Below are 22,521 nucleotides of genomic sequence, written 5' to 3' on the forward strand. Positions count from 1 at the left end.
AGAGAGAGGTGAAGTTTGAAGAGAGTGAAAGCGCAGGAGGGAAACGAAACAGAGGAAGACTGATAAAGAGTGTGAGGGGGAAAGAGATGGAAAGAGAGTGAAGGGAGGGGGTTGGGTTATGGCTGAGAGAAAGGCCTAGGGTACATGCGTCTTTTACCCCCATGTAACCATTACAACCCACGATGCAATGACAGATGACAGTGGGAGAGAAATCATGAGAAAACAAAAAGATAATTACTTGACACATTGGAAAGAATTAACAAAAAAAACAGAGTAAACTAGAATGCTATTTTACCCTTATCAGAGAGCACACAGTGGCAGAAAACCTGACCATTGTGACTGACTCAAAATTAAGGAAAGCTTTGAATGTGTACAGACTCAGTGAGCATAGCCTTGCTATTGAGAAAGGCCGCCATAGGCAGACCTGGCTCTCAAGAGAAGACAGGCTATGTGCACATTGCCCACAAAATGTGGAAACTGAGCTGCACTTCCTAACCTCCTGCCAAATGTATGACCATAGAGACACATATTTCCCTCAGATTACACAAACCCACAAAGAATTAGTGTAAATGTAAATGTACAGTGTCTTCGGAAAGTATTCAGACCCCTTGAGTCTTTCCACATTCTGTTAAGTTACAGCCTTATTCTAAAATTGATTCAATTGTTTTTTCCCCCTCACGAATCTACACACAATACCCCAAAATGACAAAGCAAAAACAGGTTTTTAGAAAAGGTTGCTAAGTTATTACAATAAAAAAGTAAATATCACATTTACCTAAGTATTCAGACCCTTTACTCAGTACTTTGTTGAAGCACCTTTGGCAGCGATTACAGCATTGAGCCTTCTTGGGTATGACGCTACAAGCTTGGTACACCTGTATTTGGGGAGTTTCTCCCATTCTTCTCTGCAGATCCTCTCAAGCTCTGTCAGGTTGGATGGGGAGCGTCCCTGAACAGCTATTTTCAGGTCTCTCCAGAGATGTTTGATTGGGTTCAAGTCCGGGATCTGGCTGGCCATTCAAGGACATTCAGAGACTTGTCCTGGAGTGCTGCAGAGATGGTTGTCCTTCTGGAAGGTTCTCCCATCTCCACAGAGGAACTGTAGAGCTCTGTCAGAGTGACCATCGGGTTCTTGGTCACATCCCTGATCAAGTCCCTTATCCCCAAATTGCTCAGTTTGGCCGACAGCCAGCTCTCGGAAGAGTCTTGGTGGTTCCAAACTTCTTCCATTTCAGAATGATGGAGGCCAATGTATTATTGGGGACCTTCAATGCTGCAGACATGTTTTGATACCCTTCCCCAGATCTGTGCCTCGACACAATCCTGTCTCGGAACTCTACGGACAATTCTTCCGACCTCATGGCGTGGTTTTTGCTCTGACATGCACTGTCAATTGTGGGACCTTATATAGACAGGTGTGTAGACAGGCCATTTCAAATCATGTCCAAGCAATTGAATTTACCACAGGTGGACTCCAATCAAGTTGTAGAAACATCTCAAGGATGATCAATGGAAACAGGATGCACTTGACCTCAATTTCGAGTCTCATAGTAAAGGGCCTGAATACTTATTTAAACAGTATTTCAGTTTTTTATTTTTAATACATTTGCAAACATTTTGTCGTTATGTGGTATTGTGTGTAGATTGCTGAACATTTAAAAAAAAAATTTTTTTTAGAATAATTTAGTAACGTAACAAACTGTGGAAAAAAGTCAAGGGGTCTGAAAACTTTCTGAAGGCGCTGTATGTTTCCCATGATAATAAAACCCCTTGAATTGAACTGAGTTGAGAGAGAGAGAGAGAGAGAGACAGAGTGAGAGACAGAGCGAGACAGAGAGAGAGTCGGAGAAAGAGAGAGGTGGAGATACAGCGAGACAGAAAGAGAAAGAGAGACAGAGGAAGAGAGAGAGAGTGAGAGAGAGACAGAGCGAGACAGAGAGAGTCGGAGAAAGAGAGAAATGGAGATACAGCGAGACAGACAGAGAAAGAGTGACAGATACAGAGGAAGAGAGAGAGACAGAGCGAGACAGAGAGAGTCGGAGAAAGAGAGAGATGGAGATACAGCGAGACAGACAGAGAAAGAGAGACAGATACAGAGGAAGAGAGAGAGGGTGAAAGAGAGACAGAGCGAGACAGAGAGAGAGTCGGAGAGAGAGAGAGATGGAGATACAGCGAGACAGACAGAGAAAGAGAGACAGAGACAGAGGAAGAGAGAGAGAGTGAGAGAGACAGAGCGAGACAGAGAAAGAGTTGGAGAAAGAGAGAGATGGAGATACAGCGAGACAGACAGAGAAAGAGAGACAGATACAGAGGAAGAGAGAGAGAGTAAGAGAGAGACAGAGCGAGACAGAGAGAGAGTCGGAGAAAGAGAGAGATGGAGATACGGCAAGACAGACAGAGAAAGAGAGACAGATACAGAGGAAGAGAGACAGACAGTGAAAGAGACAAACACAGAGAGAGTGGGAGGGCAAGGAGAGGGGGATGAGGAAGAAAGAAATAAGGGGGCTGAATGAGTCACGTTAACTCAGAATGGATTTCAACACAAATCCTCAACTGGGTGAAAGGTGCTCTACTACTTTATACCAGATTGAAAACAAATGTGTGTGAAACTTTCACTGAAAGGGATTCTGTGTGTGTGATTTATTTGAGGATTATGTGTGTGAAATAGGTTATGTTATGTGTGTGTGTGTTAACAGGGATGATGATAGCTACCTCCAACTCCTGAGGATACGAGTGTTGGGTAACTGTCCATGGTACTGGAAGCCATGCTCCTCCTCCCTCTCCATGGCCATCTCTGATGGTTACCCCAGAGAGGCTAAAGACATTGAGCTACAAATGGTAGCGATGATATGCTATCTTGCATGGTTGGGCGCTAATGCTGTGCCATGTCTGTCCCTGCAGCCCATTTTCTAGCTAATTTCCCTAGCCACTGATCCATAGCATTGTCCTGCTGCTCAAACTCATTTTGTAAGTCTCTGTCTTTCTGACATGAGTTTCAACTGAGAAATAATAACAAGCAACAAAACACACAAACACGCATGCGCGCACACACACACACACACACACACACACACACACACACACACACACACACACACACACACACACACACACACACACACACACACACACACACACACACACACACACACACACACACACACACACCTACTGAATTAGCCTTAGACCTCAGCAGGCTATTTTAGCAGCAGTCATTCATTATTCATGTGAGAGAGCAGCTCAACTTCAACTTCTCTCCAGCAGCACGACATCCTTCCCCCTCCTTCCATCACACACACACTATCCCCTCTCCAAAATGCTCCCTAAAGACTCATGAATAAACCAGAGTGAGACAGCAACTCCCATAAGTATCATCCTCCCTCTGTGCTGGCCTGGTGTACAATTACCCAGCACATCTAGCAGTGCCATAGCACACTCACAGTCACTATAATGAACTGATACACTGCTGAGGTTACTGACTGCCCGCTGGCTCTCTGTTTCCTTTTCCTTTTCCATGGACACATGGAAACACACACAATCTGGGTTTGTTGAAGTAGTGATTGGTTTTCTTGTAGTTTATTGGAGTAGTCTTTGGGTTCCTTGGAATTGTCTTGGGGTGTGTTGGAGTTTGTTGGAGTAATCTGGGCTGCCGCTGGAACCCAAGGTCGAAAGCACAGTGGCTGAAGTGAAGAATTGTTAGGCTAAAGTGAACAAATTATCTCAATTAGATCGGCTAAGCCGATGACTCTGCGTATTGGGAGGGAAGAAAAAACTATATACGACTGATAAAACTCCAACTGTTTGCACCGTGGCATTGGAACTCATAACTGTGACCACACGTACGTTATTGCTGTAATATTTGACTAGTTAGCAATCAAATGGATGACTAAACTTATGTCATGTGTGACTGTTCCAGTGGTTGGATACACTGACTGACCAATGCTTTTTCTATCTGAGACTGGGAAATGACTTATAACATCACATAGGAGAAGGGGCTAACCGCAGTGGGATGGGCTGTCTGGTATTAAAACACAAGTGAGACTGACAATACAGGTGATAGGTGAGAGTAAAAAGGTAGTGTTGTATGAGGAGGAGAGGAGGCTGTGTCAACACCGTGACTTGATCCATGTGTGAGCCTTGGCAGGTGCCAGAGTACTAAGACTCAGAACAAAGCAGGAGGCCATGAGGAGACCTGGTGAAGGAGGCCATGAGGAGACCTGGTGAAGGAGGCCATGAGGAGACCTGGCGAAGGAGGCCATGAGGAGACCTGGCGAATGAGGCCATGAGGAGGCCATGGCGAAGGAGGCCAGGAGACCTGGCGAATGAGGCCATGAGGAGACCTGGCGAATGAGGCCATGAGGAGACCGGGTGAATGAGGCCATGAGGAGACCTGGCGAATGAGGCCATGAGGAGACCGGGTGAATGAGGCCATGAGGTGACCGGGTGAATGAGGCCATGAGGAGACCTGATGAAGGAGGCCATGAGGAGACCTGCTGAAGGAGGCCATGAGGAGACCTGGCGAAGGAGGCCATGAGGAGACCTGCTGAAGGCCATGAGGAGACCTGCTGAAGGAGGCCATGAGGAGACCTGCTGAAGGAGGCCATGAGGAGACCTGGTGAAGGAGGCCATGAGGAGACCTGGTGAAGAAGGCCTTGAGGAGACCTGGTGAAGGTCTGGAGAATATGTCTAAGGATAACCACACAAGATGTGGTGAATGTAGATGCTTCTGAAGCTGAGGAAAATGAGTTGGAGATCTGGGGTTCATCTCTCTTTCTTTTTAAAGGACAGTGACTCTCCTGTATGTTTTATGCTTTATTGACAGACAGATAAGAAAGTAGCCTAGGTGAGGAGGAAACATAGTCGGAAAGGTGTGACACATTTCCTCTCTCCACTGCTAACAGCTCACTGGCGTATTGACATATTCTGACTGCATTGGGATTCCCTGCTTGAGAAACCTGACTAACACGTTAAACCTCTCTCTCTCTCTCCCTTCCTCTCTCTCCCTCCACCAGATGGGCGAGGCTGCAGGTTACGAGCCCTGTTTTGGAATTTACACTCGTGATAGGAGCAGGCATCACAGGCTAAAATGAAATTTTTGCATGTACTTATCAATTTTGCAATTTTTTGGTATTTTGGTCCATTAATATTAGTATTTTCCAAAAAGTAAAAATGTCAAGAGCTTGATGAAATGTATATATTCGGTAGTTTATCATACTACCGTCATCAAAATATTATGAATTGTAACCCCTTTTAAATGGACATACATCCATAATTTCAAAGCTCACAACATTGAATCACACTTAATTTAAACACTAAATTTCATAGAGAATGTTTTCTAAATAGGTGTTTCTCATTTGGTAGTCTAATTGCCTGATTACACACACATGGTTCCCATTTCCCCTGATTAGTATGTTATATATGCGCCCTCTGTTCCCTCTGTCTTTGTCGGTTATTGTTCCCATATCTGTTGGAGGTGTGAGTACCTACGCGTTGGTACAGCTGTTATGCTGCGTACTTTATATATTGTGTATTACGGGAATCGTCCCGTGTCGTTCAATGAGGTTTACCCTCGCTCTTTTGTTTGGGTACAGCCCAGTGTTTTTGTATACGCGTTTGTTTTGGGTGTATTAAAACCCATATTGTGTATTCCTGCGCCTGGCTCCAAAATCCTTTATACCAGCGTGACACGCGGCAACTCATTTTCCTCAGCTTCAGAAGCATCTACATTCACCACATCTTGTGTGGTTATCCTTAGACATATTCTCCAGACTTATACACAGGGAATTGTTCATAGGTTGTCAAATTGTATTCTAGATTCTTGAAAAATGTGCCAAAAATTCATTTTAGGTACTTTTCTTTAGTGTTCTACAGATAGAAAGATTTAAAACAATATTTATTCACAATCGGTTATAATGTGTAAGTCCTGTCCAGGAGTGTCTTAACAAAATGAAACCAAAATATTTAGGTTGAATTCTTCCTGTGTCCAGAAAATTTAATTTGTGCTATATGATATGTAAATATTTTATAATTTTCATACAATATTTCTGGGGGGGAAAGTATACAAAAAATATATTTGTGTCCACATTTAACTGGTTAAAGTTGATTGTGATATGATTAAGGGGGTTAAATACCCTATTAGGGTGTGGTGCCTGACCTTATGTCCATTATAAAGCTTCAACCAATAGAACAAACAAAAGAACATCAAGAATGAATAAGGAAGGGAAACAATTGCTCAATAATTGAGCTTTGTACAACAGGGCAGGATGTTTGGAAATGGCACACCACCATAACACAGTGGATTAATTAAGTAATTAATTGAGTAATATTCTGCCCATTACTCCTCCCGTAGTTGGTGGGCAGGCAGACAGGCCGCAGTAAGAAGGAATCACTGCTTCCTTAACTGATTGTGAATGGGCCTTTTGTGTGACCACGCCACCCTCTCGTCTTGTCCGCGCAGGCAGGCCACCTGGAGAAAGCTCAACGTTGCCATTGTATTGTGCCAACAGTCCAGCTCACAATACAGTGCCACAGCTAGGACATCCACTGGAAGGGTCAGACTGTGTGTGTGTGTGTGTGTGTGTGTGAGAGCCTGTGTATGAGCCCGTGTGTGCACAGACTTCTCCAAATAATGGCGTAATCATACTTGAAAAGCTTTGAGTAAGCATGTTTTCACTGAATGTGATAACACAACACACAATGGAATGGATTATGTGGCTCAGACTGCAGCTTTTCTTCTTAGGGTTTGAGTGGTAGCAGAAGCAAGCAACTAGACAGTAAACATACCAGACAACCACTAAAACAACTAGCCTAATCTGAAACTAAAGGTTCTCTATGATATCTTCCTTTCTCTGCCATCTCCCACACTGCTAGGTTTAGGATACATGAGCCTGGACGCAGGGATAGCAGACCATGACATTTAGCCTATGTATGCCATGCTGCCAAGTGATGGACCTCAAACATTTGATTCAACCAAAATATATAACCATACCCTCTGGTGAATGATATAGGCCTATGACCTACCCTCTGAAACCTATTACATAAGAAGAATGCTCCACAGAAGAATGCTCCACAGAAGAATGCTCCACAGATGAACACTCCACAGAAGAATGCTAATGCCACAGAAGAAAGCTCCTGCAGACAGAAACATGGCATAAGAGAGGAGGGCATACAACTGTGTGTCTGTGCACATATCCCATCGGACCATCCCTGGCAGACAATAGATGCTCTGTGTATAAGTACAGGCTCTCTCCAATAGACCACTCTGATTTGATTGCAGTTGCCATGAGCCAAGTAAATGACAACAGCAGTACAAACACGTCTAACAGTGGACAAGATATTCACAACTAGAGGGAGTTACGAGACAGGACAGTCTTCTGGTAACATTATGCATAACATTTGTCAACGATAAAGTTCAGACTTTGTCAAACAAAATGTTGATTATGGTGTCCACACAAAGGCAATTGTGAAGACAGGCAACAACGACAAAAAAAGGCCCATTACGAAAAATAAGTTATTATGTTATATTCTATCAGATAATAAACAAAGGTACATTAACAAGTCATTATTTATGTAATTATTCATTAAAATCAATGTGAAACTTATTATTGACCATCTGAATAGTCAGTGGGCGCACTGCTGAGAAATCGTATCTGCAAGCCACAGGGATGACAGCGATCATTTAAAAAGGGAGTAAAACTGATTGAGCAGAGTAGAAAGAGGATGTCAAAAAGCCATTACCACCTATCTGGAATAAATATTATATATCCTACAGATAATTAGATAATAGGTGACCGGGACAATCAGTCTTCCACCCTCTGCTCTGCACCGTATGGCGAGCAGCGACTGGCTGGATGCACAGCATCATGCACATCTGGCCATCGCCGGCTGCCGCTGAGTGGGCATCACCGAGAAAGAATACTTTATCGAGACACTTACCTTGGATAAAACACCTGGTGTATCAGCGACGAAAGGGAATGCGTTCTTTTATTTCATGAATTGGGTATTCAATTACACGAATTGCAATTGAATTCCCTCATCGTCTGTCTGCTTATATTGGTCGCGCTCGCAGCTCGGAAGTGACAGGCGCGTCGTCATGGTATTATTGCACAGGAGGCATTCCCTGGCTTTTGATTGGACTCGTTGAGGTGGCGCGTGCTGGGGCCGGTCTGTGATGGAAATTAAAGGTTACTCCCGGTCAGAGCGCACAGAGTGGAATTTGATGAAGAAGGCGGAGAAACATTTCAGACAGTAGGCTACTGTGATAATAAAACGTAGGGTATACACTGTATTACACATAGCCTACATGTAGGTGTGTCATTGCTCGGGTCTTTGTACCGCAGAGAATATAGACCACATAGCCTACCAAAGAGTGAAGTTATACAGATATGCATGATGCTGCTTTGGGGACACGTGTCGGATTAGGTCAACCATCAAATCTAATCAAACGAGTCAATAGGGGCGTCACCTGAGTTTCAGAACATTAGGGCACTCCGCCACTGAGGTATCGGGTTCAGGCTATTGTTGTCTCACGTCAAATGGCATCACTCCTAGAAGACGCTCGTCCAAATCCGATCTGTCTTGAAGGAAGTGGAACTCGTCTCTAAAATCTAGATTTTCCGCCTAACACTAGCTATGACTCACTACAAACCATGCTCGATCAACTGAGCACACTTCTCCAGTTAGCAGCCTAGTGATTGCCATTTGCGACTGTTCTCAGAAATCAGCAAGCATGTAGCCTGCCTTTGACAGCTGGCACTGTGCCTCACTTTTTTCGGAGAAGTCAGGGGTGTAGAACTACGTGCACTAATGACGACAGAACAGATATAACTCATTGTGCATTAGCTAGAACTTAACTACACTAGCTAGCAGGCTAAGTTAGAATTCCTCTTTCGTTTCATATGTATTGATTTGAGACTGGTTCAAAGCATTCGCCATCTAATTTTCGAATTTCATAAATATTAATTATACCAACACAAAACACATTAGCTAGATGTAGAATTAGGTAGTGATTTGAACCATGAAAATAACGTCAATATTAGCTACAGGTTTATTGGTTTTGGTAAGATTAACTCTGATTCTTTTGAGGATGAAAGGGGGTTCAGTGGACAATGTCACCTTGGTAACATTTTAGAATGTTAGGACAGCAATTGTAGCCAAACGTCTTTTTAAATACCCCATGAGTGTTTGCGAGTTAGACAGATCCGTGCAGACGGCCTTCACGCTACCTAACGTAAGAGAATGGGGGTTAGCTCTGAAGACCAGGGGTTGACGGTGAGAGGGTGAAAATAAATTACCGTTAGGCCTATAATAAAGTATTGCATGCATATCATCGTATTTTCCGGTCAGATAAAAAAATGCCTTTAATAAAATAATGTAATGCAATTCTACTTCATTTTACACGACTGGAGACATTAGAATGACATTTTTTAATACCACACAACTAACCGAAATTGCAGGCTACTCTTACAGTGACATAGGTTACCGAGATCAATAAAACGAACGAATCTGTCTGAAATGCAACCAATAGCATAGAGCCATAGACCAATGAAAAGAGTGGATACAGATTTTACAATATCACAAAGAAATTATAGTGCACAAATTTTCAAGTGACATTGACTCATCAAAACTGTATTTTGAAAGGCCTTTTAGCTTCTGCTTGCTGTTCATTGACAGCCACAACTCAACAATCAGCTGTTTGATATTTGCCAGGCTGCTTCCCAATTGCTGGCGCTTCTGTTTCTACATGCATTTAAAAAAATATATAAGTATTGATCCTCAATGTTTATATTATGTTCTCTTGTGTAATAGTTTCAATGATTTCAGTATGCGTTACACCTGTGCTGGTTGCCATCTCTTTAGTTTGAAGGCGTTTCCCCTGTGCTGGCCCAGGTGCTATTTAAGAGTGGCTGGCTCAGTGCTCTAGTTGTCTTGAGAGATGTTGGTACTCCCTATTTGATTTCTAGAAAAACACCCCTATGTCTTATCTTCCCTGTTTTTGTTATGCTTCCTGTCTTTAAGTTTGGTGTGGATTTGAATTTTTTTTGTCTCTTATTGGGCAGATTTAGGTTCCAGTTGATGATGCTAGTCAACTTTCAGTGGACAATCCCATGAGTGTCTTTCAGAACCCCTCCTAAAACCACACCTGTTTCGTTTTGGTTGTTGTCAGTGACTCTTTATTAGTTCCCCCTTCTGTCTGAGTGACATTATTTGGTTGTCTTGCTGGGGAATGTGACATTACACTCAGTGTAAATGTCCATTGGGATGTGGGCAGGGTAATTGTCTGTTGTGTATTTGCACATTGAATGAAGCCCAAATTGAGCAAGTTCCCTTTTATAAGTACTTGGGGATTTGCATTGACAATAAGCCCTCTTTAAGAACACATTGAAAACCTGATAAAATAGATGAGAACTAAGATTGGTTTCTTTCATAGAAATAAATCCTGCCTCACTTTGTGAAGGAAGATTATTCAAACAACGCTTCTCCCAGTACTTGATTATGGTGATATAATCTACATGCATGCAGAAGCCTCTGTTTTAAAATATTGAGATTCACTCAGCACTGTGTTTTATCACTGGGGACCATTTTCGTACACATCACTGCATTTTGTATAGTTCTGTTGGCTGGGAGTCTGACTACCAAAAGCTCCCATCATTGTCTACTTTTTCTATATAAAGCAGATCTTCAGACACCCACCACCTCAGCTCACGGAATAATTGGAGGTCCAGCACTTTCAGACCCACTCTCTGGACTGGCTGGTTCCGGAGGTTCTGGGGTCTCAACTAACCTGGGGGAAAATGCTTGTACTTTTTATGCCCCCAACTCATGGAATATCCTTCAGGCCACCTTGAAATTAGACTCAATGGTCTCCATTGGACAGTTTAGATCAAGTTCAAGGGAGGTGATGTGTGAGAGTTGTGTTTGTTTTTATTAATCTTTTTGTGTTTATTGTATTGATATTATTATCTTACACAACTTACTACACAATGTGTGTTCATGTTCACAGGGCTCCCTTGGAAATGAGACCCTGGTCTTAATGGTGACACACCCTGTATATAAATAGTGAAGAGAACAGGGCCCAAAAACGACCCCTGCGGCTCACCTTTCATAATATTGAGGAAACTAGATTGGTCGATAAGCACACATTGTGTCCTGTCCGGTAGATAGTTCTTGAACCAATTGCAAGATACCTGATCTAGGCCTATTTCAGACAACCTTTGGTAAAATAGCTAAATAGCTAAATGGTCATCCATATCAAATGCCTTCGACAGTTCAATAAATAAGGCAGCACAATGACTTTTATGATCTTAGCTACATAGCACATCATCTAAGACAAGTGTAGCTGCTGTTACAGTGCTATGTCCAGGTCTCAAACCAGATGGGTGCTCATTAAGTATAGAATGAGAAGTTAAAAAGTTTAAAACTGGGAGTTAGCCAGGGATTCTAAAACTTTGGCAAGGCAAGATAGCTTGGAAATTGGACAGTAGTTATCCTGTTAAGAAGGATCTCGCCTTTGTGTAGGGGGAGGACCTGTTCTGTTTTCCAGAAACAATTATCAAGTAAATCATGTAGGTTAATGATTCTGCAATAAGTCAGCCCAAGTGGATTTTTTAATAATAAGGAATTTAGTACATTAGAAATCAAATGTTTGAAATGAAAATGAGGAACGTGTATCTGGGAATATATCATTCACTGCAACCTGGCTCAAGGTGAGTAAAGAACTCCCTCTGCTGTAAACAGAGTTTTCCAAAGCTATTTTATCAAATAGGTGGCCCACTGAGGCAAAGTGGTTATTAAATGCACCACAAATGTCCATATTATCTGTTATGGGACAAGAGGCTGTCATAACCTGCTGGGGTAATGAGGGGGTGGAGTTTTGTTCCAGAGATTTGACTACCTTCCAGACGGCAGCTGGATTACCACCATTCTCAGATACTCAGTTCAATAAGTATGTCTGTTTCTCTCCTGAAGTTTCTCTTATAGTTCATGTGTGAATCAAATCAAATCAAATCAAGTTTTATTGGTCACATACACATGGTTAGCAGATGTTAATGTGAGTGTAGCGAAATGCTTGTGCTTCTCGTTCCGACAGTGCAGTAATATCTAACAAGTAATCTAACAATTCCCCAACAACTACCTAATACACACAAATCTAAAGGGGTGAATGAGAATATGTTCATGTAAGAATATGGATGAGCGATGGCCAAGCGGCATAGGCAAGGTGCAATAGATGGTATAAAATACAGTGTATACATGTGATATTAGTAATGTAAGATATGTAAACATTATTAAAGTGGCATTATTTAGAGTGCATTGTATAAAGTAACTGGTGATCCATTTAGTGAAGTGGCCAGCGATTGGGTCTCCATGTAGGCAGCAGCCTCTGAGTTAGTGATTGCTGTTTAGCAGTCTGATGGCCTTGAGATAGAAACTGTTTTTCAGTCTCTCTGTCCCAGCTTTGATGCACCTGTACTGACCTCGCCTTCTGGATGGTAGCGGTGTGAATAGGCAGTGGCTCGGGTGGTTAATGTCCTTGATGATTTTTTTGGCTTTCCTGTGACATTGGGTGTTGTAGGTGTCATGGAGGGCAGGTAGTTTGCCCCCAGTGATGGAGAGCCTTGTGGTTGAGGGCAGTGCAGTTGCCGTAGCAGGCTGTGATACAGCCCAATAGTATGCTCTCGATTGTGCATTTGTAAAAGTTTGTCAGGGCTTTCGATTGCTCTCGACTGTGCATCTGTAAAAGTTTGTCTGTGTGGGTGGACCATTTCAGTTTGTCTGTGATGTGTACGCTGAGGAACTTAAAACTTTCCACCTTCTTCCTTCGATCTGGATAGGGGGGTGCTCCCTCTGCCGTTTGCTGAAGTCCATGATCATCTCCTTTGTTTTGTTGACGTTGAGTGAGAGGTTGTTTTCCTGACACCACACTCCGAGCGCCCTCACCTCCTCCCTGTAGGCTGTCTCGTCGTTGTTGGTAATCAAGCCCACTACTGTTGTGTCGTCTGCAAACTTTATGATTGAGTTGAAGGCGTGCATGGCCACGCAGTCATGGGTGAACAGGGAGTACCGGAGGGGGCTGAGCAAGCACCCTTGTGGGGCCCCAGTGTTGAGGGTCAGTGAAGTGGAGATGTTGTTTCCTATCACCACCTGGGGGCGGCCCGTCAAAGTCCTGGATCCAGTTGCACAGAGTCTCCAGCTTGATGATGAGCTTGGAGGGTTCTATGGTGTTGAATGTAGAGCTGTAGTCAATGTACAGCATTCTTACATAGGTAATCCTCTTGTCCAGATGGGACAGGACAGTGTGCAGTGTGATGGCAATTGCGTCATCTGTGGACCTGTTGGGGCAGTATGTAAAATGAAGTGGGTCTAGGGTGGTCGGTAAGGTGGAGGTGATATGATCCTTGACTTGTCTCTCAAAGCACTTCATGATAACAGAAGTGAGTGCTACGGGACAGTAGTTTAGTTCAGTTATCTTTGCCTTCTTGGGTACAGGAACAATGGTAGCCATCTTGAAGTATGTGGGGACAACAGACTGTGTATAGTGAGTGATGGAATATGTCCGTAAACACACCGGCCAGCTGGTCTGCGCATGCGCTGAAGACACGGCTAGGGATGTTGTCTGGGCCAGCAGCCTTGCGAGGGTTAACACGTTTAAATGTTTTACTCACGTCAGCCACGGAAAAGGAGGGGGGGGGGCGCAGTCCTTGTTAGCGGGCCGCGACAGTGGCACTGTATTATCCTCAAAGCGGGCAAAGAAGGTGTTTAGTTCGTCTGGAAGCGTGACGTCGGTGTCCGTTACATGGCTGTATTTCTTTCTGTGGTCCCTGATTTCCTGTAGACCCTGTCACATACGTCTCATGTCTGAGCCGTTGAATTGCGACTCCACCTTATCCCTCTACTGGCATTTTGTTTAATTGATTGCCTTGCGGAGGGAATAACTACGCTGTTTATATTCAGATGTATTCCCTGACCTCTTTCCATGGTTAAATGCAGTGGATCGCACTTTCAGTTTTGCGAATGCCGCCATCTATCCACGGTTTCTGGTTAGGGTATGTTTTAATAGTCACAGTGGGTACGATCTCCAATGCACTACTTTATAAACGCACTCACCGAGTCAGCGTATTGGTCGATGTTGTTCTCAGAGGCTGACCGGAACATATTCCATCCCGCGTGAAGCGTGGCTTCTGATTGGTCAGACCAGCGTCAAATGGTTCTCGTCACTGGTACATCCTGTTTGAGTTTCTGCCTATTAGACGGAAGGAAAAAGATGGCACCGTTGTCGATTTGCTGAAGGAAGGGCTAGGGAGGGCTTTGTATGCATCGCGGAAGTTAGAGTAGCAGTGCCCGAGGGTATTGCGCAAGCGCGTAGCGCAATCAATATGCTGGTATAATTTAGGTAGCCTTGTTCTCAAATTTGCTTTTTAAAAATCCCCAACTACAATAAATGCAGACCCAGGATGTGTGGTTTCCAGTTTGCATATAGTCCAGTGAAGTACCTTGATGGCCGTCTTGGTTTCTGCTTGAGGGGGAATGTACACAGCTGTGACTATAACTGACGAGAATTCTCTTGGTCGGTAAATAGCTGACCAAAATGGCAATTTGATTGTAAGGAATTCTAGATTGGGTGAGGAGAAGACTTGAGTTCCTGTATGTTGTTATGATTACACCATGAGTCATTAATCATAAAGCATACACCCCCACTCTTCCTCTTCCCAGAGAGGTGTTTATCTCTGTCGGCGCAATGCATGGAGAAGCCCGGTGGCTGGACCGATTCCAACAACATATCCCGAGAGAGCCATGTTTCCGTGAAACAGAGAATGTTACAATCTCTGATGTCTCTCTGGAAGGCAACCCTTGCTCGAATTTCGTCTAACTTTTTGTCAAGAGACTGGACATTGGCGAGTGGTATACTCGGGAACGGTGGGCACATCTATGGAGCCTGGCCAGGTGGCTGCTTTGTCGTTGTCATTGTTTTGGGTCGACTACTGGAATTAGATCCATTGTTTTGGGTTGTGGTCCGAATAGAGGATCCGCTTCGGGAAAGTCGTATTTCTGGTCGTAATGTTGGTAAGTTGACGTTACTCTTAGATCCAATAGTTCTTCCCTGCTGTATATAATAAGACTTAAAATTTCATGGGGTAACAATGTAAGAAATAATACATAAAAAACAAAATACTGCATAGTTTCGAAGCAAGGCTACCATCTCTGTCGACGCCATACTGCATATATGTCAGAACTAGGGATTAGCTCTATCCTTTACCCCTAGTTTCCTGAACGGTGCATGCTTATCTGCAATAGAGTTGAGCAAAGAAGTAAAACAATTTAGGGCCTGATCCGAGTCAGATATCTGAAAATCTCCCATTCACACAATCCCAGATCAGACAAACATTGTTGCTCATTTAAATTCTTGTTATTTCTCTTTGTAATAATGCAACGGCGAGATTTAGGTAGCTTTGCATCTCTTATGCAGGCAACGGGACAGTGGTCACTGAACTCATTAGCAAAAATTACATTGGCTGTAAACTTATGATGGGCGTTAAAGAGTATAATTTTCAGGGTGTTTAAGGTTTGGGCGGGTCGGTTCAGTTATCAGCTGAGTTAGATTTGTTAAATGTCCATTGGGGTGGGGGCAGAGTAGAACAGATAGCTCACTAGTGGTGGCTATTCAGCAGACTTATTGTCTGGGGGTAGAAGCTATTTGCCAGTCTGTAAGTTTTAGCAATGATGCGCCTGTACTGCCCGCATCTGAGTGAAGGAAGAGCGAGAACAGGCCGAGTTTTGGTTGGCTGATGAACTTCTTGGCCTTCCTGCGACACCTGGTTTTTGTAAGTGTCCTGGAAAGCAGGCAGTGTGCACCCAATGGTGCGTTCGGCTGAGTGTACCACCCTCTGTAGTGCCTTGCAGTCAGCGGCGGTGGAGCTGCTGTACCAGGCTGTGATGCAGCCCGAAAGTATGCTCTTGATGGTCCTCCTGTAGAACACTGCGAGTGCCCTCGGGGACAGGCCAAATTTCGCTGTCACTGTCGTGCCTTCTTCACCACGTGTCCGTGTGGTTTGACCATTTCAGCTCCTCTGAGATGTGTACGCAGAGGAACTTTACATTTTCAACTGTCTCCATGGTGACCCCGTTGATGAGAATGGGGGCATGCTCAGCCTGGTTCCTCCCGAAGTCCACAATCAGCTGTTTGGTTTGCCAATGTTGAGGGAGAGGTTGTTTACCTGGTACCACACTGTCAGAGTGCCTACCTCCTCTGTGTAGGCCATCTTGTCATTGTTAGTAGTCAGGCCTAATACTGTTGTGTAGTCAGCAACCTTGATGATGGAGTTGGAACTGTGTGAGGCCACGCAGTCGTGGGTATACAGGGAGTACAGGAGGGGACTGAGGACACACCCTTGTGAGGCCCCCGTGTTGCGGATCAGTGTGGAGCATGTAATGTTGCCTACCTTCACCACCTGGTGGTGGCCCGTCAGGAAGTCCAGAACCCAGTTGCATAGGGAATAGTTCAGTCCCAGGGCTGTGATTTTTATGGTGGCATTTCTCTTGTCCAGGTGGGTAAGGATAGTGTGTAGCTCAATGGCAATTGTGTCCTCTGTGGATCATTCGAGCTGTAGGTGAATTGGAGAGGGTCATGTGTGTTGGGGAGGGAGGAGGTGATGTGGTCTTTGACTAGCCTCTCAAAGCACTTCATGATGACGGGGGTGAGTGTTACGGGTCGGTAGTCATTCAGTTCAGTTACTTTTCCTTTCTTGGGCAGGGGGATGATAGTGGACATCTTGAAGCAGGTGGGGATAACGGCCTGAGCTAGAGAAAGCTTGAAAATGTCAGAAACATAACAGCTAGCTGGTCTGCACTCTGAGGGCGTGGCTAGGGATGCCGCCTGGGATGGCAGCCTTGCGAGAGTTAACACGTTTGAATTACTTACATTTGTATTCCATGGACACCGTAAGCACGTAGCCCTCGTCATCAGGGGCTCTCCTCGGCAGCTCAGAGTTTTTTGCTTCAAGTGTGAGAAAAAGGTATGCAGTTCATCCGGTAAGGCGGTGTTGGTGTCCGTGAAGTGACTGGCTTTCTTTTTGCAATTGTTAATTGTTAAAAGCCCCTGCCAACCCGCTGAATTGCTCCTCCACGTGGTCCCTATACTTGAGTCTTGCCATCTTGATCCATCTGCATAGGTCGTATTTGTACTGTTCGACCATAAAATTGTCCTTGGTCACCTTGCCATGTTTATAAGCAGCATCTCTCTCCTTCAGTTTCCTGACAAGGCTCCCATTAATCCACAGTTTTTGATTCTGATAAGTTTTGAAAGACACTACCGGCATCACATCATCCATGCATTTTTTATGAATTCGATGACTTTGTCGGGGTATTCATTGAAGTTATCCCCAGAGGCGACTCGGAACGTATTCCAGTCCACGTAATCAAAATCTTTGAACATGAATTCTGATTGGTCAGACCAGCTTTGTACAGACCTGACCACCGGAACTTCCGTCTTCAGTCTGTTTGTAGACGGGTAGGAGCAAAATTGAGTCATTGTGGAGTTTTGGTGTCGGCTTGACTCCCAGGCAACCAGGCACCTTACTGAAGAAGCTAGCCCGTGTTGTTCTGCCATCACCGGGAATTCGGGAAGGTCGGGTGGAAGGTGAGTACCCAGCGATTCATATTCCAATAGTTCTACTCGGGTGTATGAAGTAATGCACAAAACAAATTGGGTAAGAACATTTTCAAAAGTAGAAACCTGCAATGTTTTGTAGGAGTTCGAGGCCATTTTAGCCTTCTAACGTCTCCTACGCGCCTGGTGAGAATTGTAGAGGGAAACAGAAAACACGCAGGCCTAAGTGTTCATGAGAGTCTTACCTTTCAGAAATGGTGTCATGGCTACTACATGAGTGAAGAGCAAAATAATCTACTAGGCTATACTGTAGCCTACATATGGTGCTCTGAAGTTTGAAGACAGAGATTTCTGAGTTGCGAGTTTCCAGTTGTTTTGAACCCGGCAATAACATGCTAGCAAAATGCTCTGACAGTCCTGCTAATAGATGAGCAAACTCGACTAATGACCCACTGGGCAAAAACTGGTTGAATCAAAAGCAAATTCCATGTCATTTCAACCAAAAACGTAAATGTGACTTTGAATCAACATGAACAACTGATTTAATTTGCAAATTTGCACCCAACTTATAACCTAAATCCAATGACAGGATGACACTTTTTGTTGATTTCACATTAGTTGACAATTCAACCAAATGTAAATCAAAACTAAACATTGAACTGTGCCCATTGGGGAGCACTCACCTTAACTTAGCTAGCATTTCCCAGCCTAATTGTAACCAAATATCCAAAGGGAGATTCATTGGGAAAAAAATCGGACATTGATTGATTTACCAAGACATGTCCCCTGCTTGTCTCAAAGCAACGCGATGTCACTGTCCCAATCAAAAGGGTGCTAAAATGATCACCTAGTTGACAACACGCAACAATTGCGTAACATTTTTTTTATAACGGTTGGTTGACTTTCGGAGTTTCACATAGGCCTAACCACGTCTCTATGAACTAACTAGCGGTGCGTTCAGTTGAGTATACATTTTTTTTACACCATTGCAGCAGCACAAAAGATTTAGAGCTGACCCAAAATCATTCTGTGCTAAAGCCCCGAAGCATGGTCCTGGTGATGTCCCATCGTCAATGATGTGTTGAATCAATTAATGCATCGAAGAGATGTTAAAGGCCCAATGCAGCCATTTGTATATTAATATCAAATCATTTCTGGATATTAAGTACCTTACTGTAATAAATGTCCATTAAAATGGGAAAGAATTGCTTCAGAGCAAAACTATTTCTGAAGCAAGGATTTTGCTAGGACTGTCTGGGGTCCAAGTGGAGGGGAAACTGAAAACTTATTGGACGTTTGGAACTCTTGTTATTGGTCTATTAACCAATTTACTACATGGTGATGTCACCATGGAAAGTCTAAACTCCAGCCTATGCAAACCTGCTGATTAGAAGGTCCGGTGTAGAGTGTATTTTCAACCAGCAACTATCAGCAACTAAATAACATGTTTTTTTAAATCACACTTATACAGTGTTAGTTTAATCAGCTGTTGTACAATATGATACAAAACACAGGAAAAACAGAATTGTGACTGCACTGGGCCTTTAAAGGTGAAAGTAAAGAAAATATGTTATGAATAAATACATTACAAGAGGACAACTCGCAATCAGACAAAAATAGCTATGTATTTACACAAAATAAATAACATTTAGACTTTAAAACACAGTTATGCACATATCAGGCCTATAGCCTACATTAGTTTATTCTCACATGTATACATATATTAGCTTACTCAATCAATTCCCATTTCTTGGGAATTTAGTAATATCTTTGTGAGAGTAACCTATGACGTCTACACTTTCCACAGGAATCTGCATGGCCATGTCATGATCCACTGGGTCAAAGAGTGAAACCCCCTCCATGTTTCTAAATGTTCAATCTCTTACAATGCAATGCAATGCTGATCTGATCCCATTTCCAATCCCTATTTAATGCCATTAACAAAATCTCACAACGCATTGCCTTCGATCTTACAACCTGTATGTAGTATTGTCTATTTATTATACAGGTTTATGTCAATGGCATAGCAGGGGTTCATTTTAGCAGCATCCTCTCTGTGCAGTAGCTCAGCCGGTGTGGTCTAAATTTAACCCTAATGTCATGTGACATGAATGTCTATTTTAGCATTGCTGCCTGCTACTCACAGGCAGAGAGAAAGAAAGATTAGGAGTAGAGAGAAACCTGACACTCCCCACGACCACAGAGAGACTAGCACGCAAACATCACCCATGCAGCCCTACAAGTGTTCTCTTGGTGCACCAAACACAACATGCCCCATTTGTGGGTCCCATAAGGTTGGCAGGAGGAAAGAGCTGGTCATGAATAGAGCCTGATATCAAATGATTTTCAAACAACTGTACAATATTTCCCTGCACTATATGCCTATGCCAGAGTATGTGAGCGGAGCGTGCCCAATTTGTCTGGAGCTCAGAGCAAGGTTCCGAAAGGCTGGCGCGTTGGCCTTCTCGCCTGCTCCAATAGCACTCCAAAGTAGCGCTCACTTCATGAGCTCAGGACATGCCTGGCCCAGCATGTATTTGTAGTCTACTTGTGTGCTGCTATAGCCCCTTGCTTTAGCTACTGTCATGGAGGTCGCTAAATGTTTTCATAAAGACACGGATAAAACACACAGGTGCAAAATCATGGTGACTTACAAACAGGGATGGAGCCAGAGGAGTGTCTGGGGTGGCACTGAACACCCCTGACATCTGATTGGCCACCCCGGGTGCCACCCCAAAATACCATTCGCTACTGGCAGTTAATGCTGATTGACATCTCATTTGCATCATCACCGGACCCCAGAGCAGTTCCCTACCTGAGGCTAGTCAGAGTCAGTGTGGTCAGACTTCAGAAAATTTAAAAACTATCGGCCTTTATCGAATCTTCCATTCCTCTCAAAAATGTTTAGAAAAGGCTGTTGCGCAGCAACTCACTGCCTTCCTGAAGACAAACAATGTATACGAAATGCTTGTCTGGTTTTAGACCCCATCATAGCACTGAGACTGCACTTGTGAAGGTGGTAAATGACCTTTTAATGGCATCAGACCGAGGCTCTGCATCTGTCCTCGTGCTCCTAGACCTTAGTGCTGCTTTTGATACCATCGATCACCACATTCTTTTGGAGAGATTGGAAACCCAAATTGGTCTACACGGACAAGTTCTGGCCTGGTTTAGATCTTATCTGTCGGAAAGATATCAGTTTGTCTCTGTGAATGGTTTGTCCTCTGACAAATCAACTGTAAATTTCGGTGTTCCTCAAGGTTCCATTTTAGGACCACTATTGTTTTCACTATATACTTTACCTCTTGGGGATGTCATTCGAAAACATAATGTTAACTTTCACTGCTATGTGGATGACACATAGCTGTACATTTCAATGAAACATGGTGAAGCCCCAAAATTGCCCTCGCTAGAAGCATGTGTTTCAGACATAAGGAAGTGGATGGCTTTCTACTTTTAAACTCGGACAAAACAGAGATGCTTGTTCTAGGTCCCAAGAAACAAAGAGATCTTCTGTTGAATCTGACAATTAATCTTAATGGTTGTACAGTCGTCTCAAATAAAACTGTGAAGGACCTCGGCGTTACTCTGGACCCTGATCTCTCTTTTGAAGAACATATCGAGACCATTTCAAGGACAGCTTTTTTCCATCTACGTAACATTGCAAAAATCAGGAACTTTCTGTCCAAAAATGATGCAGAAAAATTATTCCATGCTTTTGTCACTTCTAGGTTAGATTACTGCAATGCTCTACTTTCCGGCTACCCGGAAAAAGCACTAAATAAACTTCAGTTAGTGCTAAATACGGCTGCTAGAATCCTGACTAGAACCAAAAAATTAGATCATATTACTCCATTGCTAGCCTCCCTACACTGGCATCCTGTTAAGGCAAGGGCTGATTTCAAGGTTGTACTGCTAACCTACAAAGCATTACATGGGCTTGCTCCTACCTATCTTTCTGATTTGGTCCTGCCGTACATATCTACACGTACACTACGGGCACAAGACGCAGGCCTCCTAATTGTCCCTAGAATTTCTAAGCAAACAGCTGGAAGCAGGGCTTTCTCCTATAGAGCTCCATTTTTATGGAATGGTCTGCCTACCCATGTAAGAGACGCAAACTCGGTCTCAAACTTTAAGTTTTTACTGAAGACTCATCTCTTCAGTGGGTCATATGATTGAGTGTAGTCTGGCCCAGGAGTGGGAAGGTGAACGGAAAGGCTCTGGAGCAACGAACCGCCCTTGCTGTCTCTGCCTGGCCGGTTCCCCTCTTTCCACTGGGATTCTCTGCCTCTAACCCTATTACAGGGGCTGAGTCACTGGCTTACTGGGGCTCTTTCATACCGTCCCTAGGAGGGGTGCGTCACTTGAGTGGGTTGAGTCACTGATGTGATCTTCCTGTCTGGGTTGGCGCCCCCCCTTGGGTTGTGCCGTGGCGGAGATCTTTGTGGGCTATACTCGGCCTTGTCTCAGGATGGTAAGTTGGTGGTTGAAGATATCCCTCTAGTGGTGTGGGTGATGTGCTTTGGCAAAGTGGGTGGGGTTATATCCTTCCTGTTTGGCCCTGTCCGGGGGTGTCCTCGGATGGGGCCACAGTGTCTCCTGACCCCTCCTGTCTCAGCCTCCAGTATTTATGCTGCAGTAGTTTATGTGTCGGGTGGCTAGGGTCAGTTTGTTATATCTGGAGTACTTCTCCTGTCCTATTCGGTGTCCTGTGTGAATTTAAGTGTGCCCTCTCTAATTCTCTCTTTCTCTCTTTCTTTCTCTCTCTCGGAGGACCTGAGCCCTAGGACCATGCCTCAGGACTACCTGACATGATGACCTTGCTGTCCCCAGTCCACCTGGCCGTGCTGCTGCTCCAGTTTCAACTGTTCTGCCTTATTATTATTTGACCATGCTGGTCATTTATGAACATTTGA

General features: G+C 43.9%; 1 protein-coding gene across 2 annotated transcripts in view; it reads right to left on the minus strand.

Moving 5' to 3' along the window:
• The window catches only part of LOC112247394 (long-chain-fatty-acid--CoA ligase 3-like), a 34,038-nt gene extending 25,957 nt beyond the window's left edge, over window positions 1–8,081 (minus strand). Inside the window, exons 1-2 of one of the 2 annotated variants that reach the window (XM_042296330.1) lie at window positions 7,936–8,081; window positions 7,021–7,131 (exon numbers count right to left, since the gene is read on the minus strand). The gene's annotated coding sequence lies outside the window, so the exon portion shown is untranslated. The remainder of the gene's footprint in view (window positions 1–7,020; window positions 7,132–7,935) is intronic. The other variant, XM_042296329.1, reaches the window with a different exon arrangement.
• Between the last annotated feature and the right edge of the window lie 14,440 nt (window positions 8,082–22,521).

This window comes from Oncorhynchus tshawytscha, linkage group LG13 (genome assembly GCF_018296145.1).
Source record: "Oncorhynchus tshawytscha isolate Ot180627B linkage group LG13, Otsh_v2.0, whole genome shotgun sequence".
NCBI lineage: Eukaryota > Metazoa > Chordata > Actinopteri > Salmoniformes > Salmonidae > Oncorhynchus > Oncorhynchus tshawytscha.